The sequence below is a fragment of the Melanerpes formicivorus genome, unplaced genomic scaffold (assembly GCF_026170545.1).
Source record: "Melanerpes formicivorus ecotype bairdi unplaced genomic scaffold, bMelFor1.0.p_v2 SCAF_551, whole genome shotgun sequence".
NCBI classification, from domain to species: Eukaryota; Metazoa; Chordata; class Aves; order Piciformes; family Picidae; genus Melanerpes; species Melanerpes formicivorus.
The window spans coordinates 95,001-107,500 of NW_027142903.1; positions in this window are offsets into that span (position 1 = coordinate 95,001).

Below are 12,500 nucleotides of genomic sequence, written 5' to 3' on the forward strand. Positions count from 1 at the left end.
GACGTGCTCTCCTTCCCAGGAGGTAGACGTGCTCTCCTTCCCGAGGAGGTAGACGTGCTCTCCTTCCCAGGAGGTAGACGTGCTCTCCTTCCCGAGGAGGTAGACGTGCTCTCCTTCCCAGGAGGTAGTGCTCTCCTTCCCAGGTGGTAGACGTGCTCTCCCTCGGTGAGTAGACGTGCTCTCCCTGAGCTGGCAGGTAGACGTGCTCTCCATGGCGAGGGGGGACTTAGTGCACTGAGCCGTGCGGCAGGAGGTAGACGTGCTCCCCGCGGCCGGGCGGGCACTTAGCGCGCGGAGGCTGGAACCGCGGGGTAGACGTGGTCCCCGGGACGAGGGCCGCCTGGTATCGCCCGCCCGGCCCCCAACCCCCCCCCCCCCGCGGCGGCGTAAATGAAGAGAGGCAGTCGGCATGAAACCTTCTTTTATTAAGTGTTGTTTTCATCGAGCGTCTTTCATTAAAGGTTGTGTTCTGAAGCAGTCTTTTCTTCAACAGCGCTGTTCTCCGGGGAGAAGGTCTGCCGGCATCTCTAGAAATCTCCCCCCGCCCCTGACCGCCTCCCCCCCCCGCCCCCGTTGCCGGTTTGCGCGGCGCCCCCCCTCCCGACGTTGCCTCTTGCCGCTACCCCCCGCCCCCCCCCCGCTGCCGGTTTGCGCGGAGCCCCCCCTCCCGACGTTGCCTCTTGCCGCTACCCCCGCCCCCCCCCCGCTGCCGGTTTGCGCGGAGCTCCCCCTTCCCGCCGTTGCCTCTTGCCGCTACCCCCCGCCCCCCCCCCGCTGCCGGTTTGCGCGGAGCCCCCCCTTCCCGCCGTTGCCTCTTGCCGCTACCCCCGCCCCCCCCCCGCTGCCGGTTTGCGCGGAGCCCCCCCTTCCCGCCGTTGCCTCTTGCCGCTACCCCCCGCCCCCCCCCCGCTGCCGGTTTGCGCGGAGCCCCCCCTTCCCGCCGTTGCCTCTTGCCGCTACCCCCCGCCCCCCCCCCGCTGCCGGTTTGCGCGGAGGCCCCCCTTCCCGCCGTTGCCTCTTGCCGTTACCCCCGCCCCCCCCCCGCTGCCGGTTTGCGCGGAGCGCCCCCGCCTGCCGTTGCCTCTCGCCGCGGCCACCACCGCCCCCTCCACACCCCCGGGCCCCCCGTTACCGGTTTGCGCGGAGCCCCCCCTCCCGACGTTGCCTCTTGCCGCTGCTGCCACCCCCAGCTCCCCACACCCCCCGGCTCCCGTTAGCGGTTTGCGCGGAGCCCCCCCTTCCCCCCTTCGCGGGCTGCCGCTTCCCTCCCGGGCTGCCCGGCTGCTCTCTAACCCCTGCGACCGAGGCGGCGCTGTTAGGGCGGCCGTGCCGGTGCCCCTTGCCGCAGCTAGCCTCTCGCCGCTGCCCCTCCCGTCCGTCGTCCCCCGTCCCCAAAAACTTGCTGCTCTCCACGCTGGAGCCTGCACGGGGGAGGTTGCGCTCCGCTCCTCCGGCCCTAAAGCCGCCCTCGCCCGCCCCCCCGGCTTGCCGCTTGGCTCGGCTGCCCGCCCCGCCCGCTAATCCCCCCAACGCCCCCACCCCAGAAACACCCCAGCCCTACCGCATGCCGCTCCCCCTCTCCCCGCTCTCGCTGACCGCTGCCACCCCCCCCCCACCCCTCCCCCCCGAAACAAACCCCCCAGCCCTACCGCATGCCGCTCCCCCTCTCTCCCTAGCCTGCCCCCCCCGCCGTCGCTTGCTGCCGCCGCCGCCGCCGCCGCCGCCGCCGCCGCCGGGACCCGCCTCGGTCTGGTGGCGCGCGCTCGGAGATCCCCGGCTACCCGTCCGTCCGTCCGTCCCTCCCTCCCGCCCCGCCCCGGGGGAGGGCCCGGGGCAGCGCGGGCAGGCGGGGAGCAAAAAAAAGGCGCGGGCGCCAAAAAACGTCGGGGTCCCGGGGTGGCGGAGGGGGGCGGCGGCGGGGGCGGCGGCGGGTACACGGCGCCGGGTCCAGGGCGCCGGGTCCAGCCCGTCCCGGGGCGGGGACAGGTGGTGTCGTCCGTCCCCGCCCCCGTAACCTGCTCTGAAGCATCCGCTTCCCGCCGCGGTTCGCCCTCCACCCCCCCGCCGCACACGCAGCTGCCGCTTCCCGCCGCCTCTGCCCCCCGCCCCGGGATCAACCACCCGCCGGGTCCAGCCGGTCCCGGTCCCGGGAACCTGCTCCCGGGGCCAGCCGGAGCCACGCCCCCTCCTCTGACGCTTCCAGCTGCCGCCTCCCCTCCCACCCCCCCAAACTCACACTGGCCCTCGCCGGCCCGCCCACCCGCCTACCTGCTTGCCCGCCGCCGCTGGGTGGCGTGCCGGACACTCTCGCACACAGGTACACAGACAGGGACACAGGGACACAGGCACTCAGGCACACAGGGACACAGGGACACAGGGACACAAGGACACAGGGACACAGGCACTCAGGCACTCAGGCACTCAGGGACACAGGGACACAGGGACACAGGGACACAGGGACACAGGCACTCAGGCACTCAGGGACACAGGGACACAGGGACACAGGCACTCAGGCACTCAGGGACACAGGGACACAGGGACACAGGCACTCAGGCACACAGGGACACAGGTGGCGGGCCGGAGGCCTCTCTCCACTGTGTGGCAGGGGTCCAAGAGCCACCCCAGCCCAACCCAGAGGGTCTTTTGCACCTCTCTAGAGGCCACCCAGAGACCCCAGGCCGCAGCAGAAGCCTCCCCCGCATGCTCTGCAGGCTTCCGACCCACCCCAGGCCGCACCAGAAGCCTCCCCCGCAAGCTCTGCAGGCTTCCGACCCACCCCAGGCCGCAGCAGAAGCCTCTCCCGCACGCTCTGCAGGCTTCCGACCCACCCCAGGCCGCAGCAGAAGCCTCTCCCGCACGCTCTGCAGGCTTCTCAGCCACCCCAGGCCGCAGCAGAAGCCTCTCCCGCACGCTCTGCAGGCTTCTCAGCCACCCCAGGCCGCACCAGAAGCCTCTCCCGCACGCTCTTCAGGCTTCTCAGCCACCCCAGGCCGCACCAGAAGCCTCCCCCGCACGCTCTGCAGGCTTCTCAGCCACCCCAGGCCGCACCAGAAGCCTCCCCCGCAAGCTCTGCAGGCTTCCGACCCACCCCAGGCCGCAGCAGAAGCCTCTCCCGCACGCTCTGCAGGCTTCCGACCCACCCCAGGCCGCAGCAGAAGCCTCTCCCGCACGCTCTGCAGGCTTCTCAGCCACCCCAGGCCGCAGCAGAAGCCTCTCCCGCACGCTCTGCAGGCTTCTCAGCCACCCCAGGCCGCACCAGAAGCCTCTCCCGCACGCTCTTCAGGCTTCTCAGCCACCCCAGGCCGCAGCAGAAGCCTCTCCCGCACGCTCTGCAGGCTTCTCAGCCACCCCAGGCCGCACCAGAAGCCTCCCCCGCACGCTCTGCAGGCTTCCCACCCACCCCAGGCCGCAGCAGAAGCCTCTCCCGCACGCCCTGCAGGCTTCTCAGCCACCCCAGGCCGCAGCAGAAGCCTCTCCCGCACGCTCTGCAGGCTTCTCAGCCACCCCAGGCCGCAGCAGAAGCCTCTCCCGCACGCTCTGCAGGCTTCTCAGCCACCCCAGGCCGCAGCAGAAGCCTCTCCCGCACGCTCTGCAGGCTTCTCAGCCACCCCAGGCCGCACCAGAAGCCTCTCCCGCACGCTCTGCAGGCTTCTCAGCCACCCCAGGGCGCACCAGAAGCCTCTCCCGCACGCTCTGCAGGCTTCTCAGCCACCCCAGGCCGCACCAGAAGCCTCTCCCGCACGCTCTGCAGGCTTCTCAGCCACCCCAGGCCCCAACAGAAGCCTCTCCCGCACGCTCTGCAGGCTTCCGACCCACCCCAGGCCGCAGCAGAAGCCTCTCCCGCACGCTCTGCAGGCTTCCGACCCACCCCAGGCCGCACCAGAAGCCTCCCCCGCACGCTCTGCAGGCTTCCGTCCCACCCCAGGCCGCACCAGAAGCCTCCCCCGCACGCTCTGCAGGCTTCCGTCCCACCCCAGGCCGCACCAGAAGCCTCCCCCGCACGCTCTGCAGGCTTCTCAGCCACCCCAGGCCGCAGCAGAAGCCTCCCCCGCACGCTCTGCAGGCTTCTCAGCCACCCCAGGCCGCAGCAGAAGCCTCCCACGCACGCTCTGCAGGCTTCTCAGCCACCCCAGGCCACAGCAGAAGCCTCCCCCGCACGCTCTGCAGGCTTCTCAGCCACCCCAGGCCCCAACAGAAGCCTCTCCCGCACGCTCTGCAGGCTTCCGACCCACCCCAGGCCGCACCAGAAGCCTCCCCCGCACGCTCTGTAGGCTTCTGACCCACCCCAGGCCCCAACAGAAGCCTCCCCCGCACGCTCTGCAGGCTTCTCAGCCACCCCAGGCCGCAGCAGAAGCCTCTCCCGCACGCTCTGCAGGCTTCTCAGCCACCCCAGGCCGCACCAGAAGCCTCTCCCGCACGCTCTGCAGGCTTCTCAGCCACCCCAGGCCCCAACAGAAGCCTCCCCCGCACGCTCTGTAGGCTTCTGACCCACCCCAGGCCCCAACAGAAGCCTCCCCCGCACGCTCTGCAGGCTTCTCAGCCACCCCAGGCCGCAGCAGAAGCCTCTCCCGCACGCTCTGCAGGCTTCTCAGCCACCCCAGGCCGCACCAGAAGCCTCTCCCGCACGCTCTGCAGGCTTCTCAGCCACCCCAGGCCGCAGCAGAAGCCTCTCCCGCACGCTCTGCAGGCTTCCGACCCACCCCAGGCCGCACCAGAAGCCTCCCCCGCACGCTCTGCAGGCTTCTCCACCACCACAGGCCGCACCAGAGGATCTTTTGCACCTCTCTGGACGCCACCCAGAGACTCCAGGCCGCACCAGAGGCCCCCCCCCCCAACCATTTACAGGCTGCAGTGCCAGCCTAGGCCCCGCTGGCAGCCTCCCTTGTCTGCTTTGGAAGGCCTCCCATCCACTCCAGACCTGCCTGGAGGCCTCCCTCGACTGCTCCCGGGGCCCTCGAAGCCACCCTAGGCCTTTCTGGAGGACCTGCTCGACCGCTCGGGCGGCTTCTGACGCACCCTCGGCCATCCGGCGCCCAGCAGCTCCCAGGGCCAGGCACCGGCCTCCCCCTCCGGCCGCCCCTGGGGCCGGGGGTGGCTCGGACTCGGCGCCCCCAACGTGTCGTCCCGTCCCCCCCCCGCCCCGCACCGCCGAACATTCGCTGCAGCCGAGGGCTTGCCGCTCGACGCCTACCCCACCCGCCCAGCCCCCCGCTGCGGCCCGGCGCTGCCCCGGCCGCTGCGCCCCGCCTCTCATCGCTCCCCCCACCCGGCAACCGGCCGCCGGGCACGGCAAGTCCCAGGGCAGGGAACAGGTGCTGCCGGGACCCCCGTGCTGGCTGCCGGCTTCCCGGGGCTGCCCCGGGCACGGACAGGTCGCCCCCCCGCCCCGGCGAATGTTCACCGAACCGGCTGCCGGCTGCCTTCGAGCACCCCCCCGCCCCCCGCCACTATCGTCCCCCCCCGCCCCCCCTCCGCCTCCGCTGCCGCTTCTCCCCGCACCGCCTCCACTGCCTCCCCCCGCCGCCGGCGAACGAGTCGCCGGATCCGTAGGGTGCCGGGAGCCCGAACGGCGAGCGGCTCCGGCTGCTGCCGGGACCGCGGGGATTCGAGCCGCTCCGGCCGCGGCCGGGACCCCGTGCCGGAAGCCGGCATCCCGGGACGGCCCCGGGACGGCCCCGGTCGCCGGCCGGGTGACGTTCAGCGAAGCGGCTGCCGCCAGTCTTTGGGCCTCCCCCGTGCCGGGGCCGCGGGGATTCGAGCCGGTCCGGCCGCGGCCGGGATCCCGGGCCGGACGATGGCTTCCCGGGCCGGTCCCGGTCGCCTCCCGGGTGACGTTCACCGAAGCGGCTGCCGGCTGTCTTCGAGCCCCCCCCCCCCCTCCGCCTCCGCTGCCGCTTCTCCCCGCACCCCCTCCACTGCCTCCCCCCGCCGCCGGCGAACGAGTCGCCGGATCTGTAGGGTGCCGGGAGCCCGAACGGCGAGCGGCTCCGGCTGCTGCCGGGACCGCGGGGATTCGAGCCGCTCCGGCCGCGGCCGGGACCCCGTGCCGGAAGCCGGCATCCCCGGACGGCCCCGGGACGGCCCCGGTCGCCGGCCGGGTGACGTTCACCGAAGCGGCTGCCGGCTGTCTTCGAGCCCCCCCCCCCTCCGCCTCCGCTGCCGCTTCTGCCCGCACCCCCTCCACTGCCTCCCCCCGCCGCCGGCGAACGAGTCGGCGGATCCGTAGGGTGCCGGGAGCCCGAACGGCGAGCGGCTCCGGCTGCTGCCGGGACCGCGGGGATTCGAGCCGCTCCGGCCGCGGCCGGGACCCCGTGCCGGAAGCCGGCATCCCGGGACGGCCCCGGGACGGCCCCGGTCGCCGGCCGGGTGACGTTCAGCGAAGCGGCTGCCGCCAGTCTTTGGGCCTCCCCCGTGCCGGGGCCGCGGGGATTCGAGCCGGTCCGGCCGCGGCCGGGATCCCGGGCCGGACGATGGCTTCCCGGGCCGGTCCCGGTCGCCTCCCGGGTGACGTTCACCGAAGCGGCTGCCGGCTGTCTTCGAGCCCCCCCCCCCCCTCCGCCTCCGCTGCCGCTTCTCCCCGCACCCCCTCCACTGCCTCCCCCCGCCGCCGGCGAACGAGTCGCCGGATCTGTAGGGTGCCGGGAGCCCGAACGGCGAGCGGCTCCGGCTGCTGCCGGGACCGCGGGGATTCGAGCCGCTCCGGCCGCGGCCGGGACCCCGTGCCGGAAGCCGGCATCCCCGGACGGCCCCGGGACGGCCCCGGTCGCCGGCCGGGTGACGTTCACCGAAGCGGCTGCCGGCTGTCTTCGAGCCCCCCCCCCTCCGCCTCCGCTGCCGCTTCTGCCCGCACCCCCTCCACTGCCTCCCCCCGCCGCCGGCGAACGAGTCGGCGGATCCGTAGGGTGCCGGGAGCCCGAACGGCGAGCGGCTCCGGCTGCTGCCGGGACCGCGGGGATTCGAGCCGCTCCGGCCGCGGCCGGGACCCCGTGCCGGAAGCCGGCATCCCGGGACGGCCCCGGGACGGCCCCGGTCGCCGGCCGGGTGACGTTCAGCGAAGCGGCTGCCGCCAGTCTTTGGGCCTCCCCCGTGCCGGGGCCGCGGGGATTCGAGCCGGTCCGGCCGCGGCCGGGATCCCGGGCCGGACGATGGCTTCCCGGGCCGGTCCCGGTCGCCTCCCGGGTGACGTTCACCCAAGCGGCTGCCGGCTGTCTTCGAGCCCCCCCCCCCCCTCCGCCTCCGCTGCCGCTTCTCCCCGCACCCCCTCCACTGCCTCCCCCCGCCGCCGGCGAACGAGTCGCCGGATCTGTAGGGTGCCGGGAGCCCGAACGGCGAGCGGCTCCGGCTGCTGCCGGGACCGCGGGGATTCGAGCCGCTCCGGCCGCGGCCGGGACCCCGTGCCGGAAGCCGGCATCCCCGGACGGCCCCGGGACGGCCCCGGTCGCCGGCCGGGTGACGTTCACCGAAGCGGCTGCCGGCTGTCTTCGAGCCCCCCCCCCCTCCGCCTCCGCTGCCGCTTCTGCCCGCACCCCCTCCACTGCCTCCCCCCGCCGCCGGCGAACGAGTCGGCGGATCCGTAGGGTGCCGGGAGCCCGAACGGCGAGCGGCTCCGGCTGCTGCCGGGACCGCGGGGATTCGAGCCGCTCCGGCCGCGGCCGGGACCCCGTGCCGGAAGCCGGCATCCCGGGACGGCCCCGGGACGGCCCCGGTCGCCGGCCGGGTGACGTTCAGCGAAGCGGCTGCCGCCAGTCTTTGGGCCTCCCCCGTGCCGGGGCCGCGGGGATTCGAGCCGGTCCGGCCGCGGCCGGGATCCCGGGCCGGACGATGGCTTCCCGGGCCGGTCCCGGTCGCCTCCCGGGTGACGTTCACCGAAGCGGCTGCCGGCTGTCTTCGAGCCCCCCCCCCCCCTCCGCCTCCGCGGCCGCTTCTCCCCGCACCCCCTCCACTGCCTCCCCCCGCCGCCGGCGAACGAGTCGCCGGATCTGTAGGGTGCCGGGAGCCCGAACGGCGAGCGGCTCCGGCTGCTGCCGGGACCGCGGGGATTCGAGCCGCTCCGGCCGCGGCCGGGACCCCGTGCCGGAAGCCGGCATCCCCGGACGGCCCCGGGACGGCCCCGGTCGCCGGCCGGGTGACGTTCACCGAAGCGGCTGCCGGCTGTCTTCGAGCCCCCCCCCCCTCCGCCTCCGCTGCCGCTTCTGCCCGCACCCCCTCCACTGCCTCCCCCCGCCGCCGGCGAACGAGTCGGCGGATCCGTAGGGTGCCGGGAGCCCGAACGGCGAGCGGCTCCGGCTGCTGCCGGGACCGCGGGGATTCGAGCCGCTCCGGCCGCGGCCGGGACCCCCGTGCCGGAAGCCGGCATCCCGGGACGGCCCCGGGACGGCCCCGGTCGCCGGCCGGGTGACGTTCAGCGAAGCGGCTGCCGCCAGTCTTTGGGCCTCCCCCGTGCCGGGGCCGCGGGGCTTCGAGCCGGTCCGGCCGCGGCCGGGATCCGGGGCCGGACGATGGCTTCCCGGGCCGGTCCCGGTCGCCTCCCGGGTGACGTTCACCGAAGCGGCTGCCGGCTGTCTTCGAGCCCCCCCCCCCCCTCCGCCTCCGCGGCCGCTTCTGCCCGCACCCCCTCCACTGCCTCCCCCCGCCGCCCGCGAACGAGTCGCCGGATCTGTAGGGTGCCGGGAGCCCGAACGGCGAGCGGCTCCGGCTGCTGCCGGGACCGCGGGGATTCGAGCCGCTCCGGCCGCGGCCGGGACCCCGTGCCGGAAGCCGGCATCCCCGGACGGCCCCGGGACGGCCCCGGTCGCCGGCCGGGTGACGTTCACCGAAGCGGCTGCCGGCTGTCTTCGAGCCCCCCCCCCCCTCCGCCTCCGCTGCCGCTTCTCCCCGCACCCCCTCCACTGCCTCCCCCCGCCGCCGGCGAACGAGTCGGCGGATCCATACCGTCCCGAGAGCCCGAGGCGGCGGCACCCAGTGCGGGTCCGGCCGAGGCCGGGACCCCGTGCCTGTCGCAGGCTTCCCGGGACGGCCCCGGAACGGCCGCGGTCGCCGGCCGGGTGACGTTCTCCGAAGCGGCTGCCGGCTGTCTTCGAGCCCCCCCCCCCCCTCCGCCTCCGCTGCCGCTTCTGCCCGCACCTCCTTCACTGCCTCCCCCCGCCGCCGGCGAACGAGTCGGCGGATCCGTAGGGTGCCGGGAGCCCGAACGGCGAGCGGCTCCGGCTGCTGCCGGGACCGCGGGGATTCGAGCCGCTCCGGCCGCGGCCGGGACCCCGTGCCGGATGCCGGCATCCCGGGACGGCCCCGGGACGGCCCCGGTCGCCGGCCGGGTGACGTTCAGCGAAGCGGCTGCCGCCAGTCTTTGGGCCTCCCCCGTGCCGGGGCCGCGGGGCTTCGAGTCGGTCCGGCCGCGGCTGGGACCCCGTGCCTGTCGCAGGCTTCCCGGGACGGCCCCGGAACGGCCGCGGTCGCCGGCCGGGTGACGTTCACCGAGGCGACTGCCGGCTGTCTTCGAGCCCCCCCCCCCCCTGCCGGAGCCGCGGGGATACGAGCCGGTCCGGCCGCGGCCGGGACCCCCGTGCCGGAAGCCGGCATCCCGGGACGGCCCCGGGACGGCCCCGATCGCCTCCTGGGTGACGTTCACCGAAGCGGCTGCCGGCTGTCTTCGAGCCCCCCCCCCCTCCGCCTCCGCTGCCGCTTCTCCCCGCACCCCCCTCCACTGCCTCCCCCCGCCGCCCGTGAACGAGTCGCCGGATCTGTAGGGGGCCGGGAGCCCGAGGCGGCGAGCGGCTCCGGCTGCTGCCGGGACCGCGAGGCTTCGAGCCGGTCCGGCCGCGGCCGGGATCTCGTGCCGAACGTCGTCTTCCCGGGACGGTCCCGGGAGGGCCCCAGTCTCCTCCCGGGTGACGTTCACCGAAGCGGCTGCCGGCTGTCTTCGAGCCCCCACCCCTGCCGTGGCCGCGGGGATTCGCCCCGGTCCGGCAGCTGACGGTTCCCTGTGTCGGACGCCGGCTTCCCGGGACTGCCCCGGGACAGCCCCGGTCGCCTCCCGGGTGACGTTCACCGAAGCTGCTGCCGCCTGTCTTTGTCCCCCCCCCCCCGTGCTCTCCCTCAGGCGGGAGGTAGACGTGCTCTCCCTCGGCGAGTAGACGTGCTCTCCCTCGGCGAGTAGACGTGCTCTCCCTCGGCGAGTAGACGTGCTCTCCCTCGGCGAGTAGACGTGCTCTCCCTCGGCGAGTAGACGTGCTCTCCCTGGGCGAGTAGACGTGCTCTCCCTCGGCGAGTAGACGTGCTCTCCCTCGGCGAGTAGACGTGCTCTCCCTCGGCGAGTAGACGTGCTCTCCCTGGGCGAGTAGACGTGCTCTCCCTGGGCGAGTAGACGTGCTCTCCCTGGGCGAGTAGACGTGCTCTCCCTCGGCGAGTAGACGTGCTCTCCCTGGGCGAGTAGACGTGCTCTCCCTGGGCGAGTAGACGTGCTCTCCCTGGGCGAGTAGACGTGCTCTCCCTGGGCGAGTAGACGTGCTCTCCCTGGGCGAGTAGACGTGCTCTCCCTGGGCGAGTAGACGTGCTCTCCCTCGGCGAGTAGACGTGCTCTCCCTCGGCGAGTAGACGTGCTCTCCCTGGGCGAGTAGACGTGCTCTCCCTGGGCGAGTAGACGTGCTCTCCCTGGGCGAGTAGACGTGCTCTCCCTCGGCGAGTAGACGTGCTCTCCCTGGGCGAGTAGACGTGCTCTCCCTGGGCGAGTAGACGTGCTCTCCCTGGGCGAGTAGACGTGCTCTCCCTGGGCGAGTAGACGTGCTCTCCCTGGGCGAGTAGACGTGCTCTCCCTCGGCGAGTAGACGTGCTCTCCCTCGGCGAGTAGACGTGCTCTCCCTCGGCGAGTAGACGTGCTCTCCCTCGGCGAGTAGACGTGCTCTCCGCGGAGATCGCGCTTGTCGCCAAGGGGTCGCTGTTGCGCTCTGCCTCCGCCTACGTCATCGTACAAGCCGGCGTGATTTCTGCGACCTGCCGCTGGGCGGAGGTCGGCTGGTTGTGCGCTCGCGGAGCTGACGGCCCTCCAGTTCCGTATATGAGGGAACAAGCGACGCCGAGCACTCCCAGGGCAGCGCTGCCGAGCGGCTGCTCCAAGCCAACCGCCAGGCGGCTGGGCAGGGGTCCGTCTGGCTTCTCGGTGGCTTTCGCCCGGGTCAGAGAGGGGACCCGCGGGGCCGAACAAAGGCGCGGCGGTTTGGAGCGGCCGCTGGCGCACCCTCAGCGGTGTTGGATGGGTTTCGCTCGTCCGTGAGCCGGAGCCCAGCCCGGGCTCGGCAACGAAAGCGGGGAAAAGAAAAAAAGTTGACGAGTGGCTGGCGCCGGCCACTGCCGAAGTGTGGAACCCCCGAAGCGAAGTTTGCCCGGTGGGGCACGGGGGCAGAGAAAGCCGGGGAGACGTGGTGCCGGCGTCGGTCCCACCAAGAATGGAAAGCAAGCCCGTCCAGGCACGGCGAGAGAGAGCCCGGTAAGGGGCAGAGAGAGTTCCCAGCACTGGACCCTCTTCACGGGGGTTCCCCCCCATGGCCAAAGCCGCAGCCCGCGGGGGCACGGCATCTAAGGGAAAAGCCAGCGGCGGTGACTGGCCACTCGTATGCTATGGAGCCCGGCATGGGGGGAGGAGGGCAAGCCGGTGCCCCAGCACGGCTTCCTCCTGGCTCCAGAGGGGCGCCCCGTGATGGAGATGTAACTCGGTGCAGCTTGAGGGAAAATGCAAGCCCACATTTCGGGGAGGCAGAGGTGCCCTGTGAGCCGGTGCGGCCCGGTGCAGCTTGCCCCCCCCCCCCATCTCTGGAGGGCGCCCCGTTTGCTCCGCCGGCGTGTTGCCCGCACGCCGAGCCCCGTGCCTACTGGCTGCTCCCGAGGGCGGTGGCGGGTGCGCGTGGCTGTGTCTGTCCCAGAAGAGCGAGGCCGTGGGGCCTCCGCTGGCTTCCTTTCCTTCTGTCCTTGTTGATCGATGAGGCCTTTCGGGTCGCGTCGGAAAGGGCCCCCGGCCGGCAGGGCAAGGGCGGTCTTCCTTTCCACTTCGCTTCCCGTCGCGTGTGAGGTGTCGTCCTCGTTCCCCCAGCCCCGAGCGGCTCGAGCGGGGGGGAGCCGTGGCGTTAGCGGCCCGGCGCGTGCCTTGCCGCATCCTCCCCTTTCCACCTCCCCCCCGGCGCTGGGGCAGGGTTCGGGGACCGGTCTACCGCAACCGGCTTTGTGACTGCTGCGTGGCCCCGTGAGTTTTCAGGTGTCCTAAAACGCGTGAGGCGCCGGTGTCGTCCTCGGTTCCGGGTACCCGCGGGTGCCGGCCGCGAGCAGCTGCGTGTGGCGGGGGTTGGCCGAGCCGAGAGCGAGGCGGCGGCGTCGCGAAAGTTAAAAGGGGCTAAAAGCGGCGCCGCGCGTGAGGCCTCACCTGCCCGGGTGGGGTCCCCGAGGGTTCCTCCCTAAATGAAACCTCTAGCCTGAGAAGGGCGGCTTTGTGGCCCGTACCCCCGCCCGCTGCC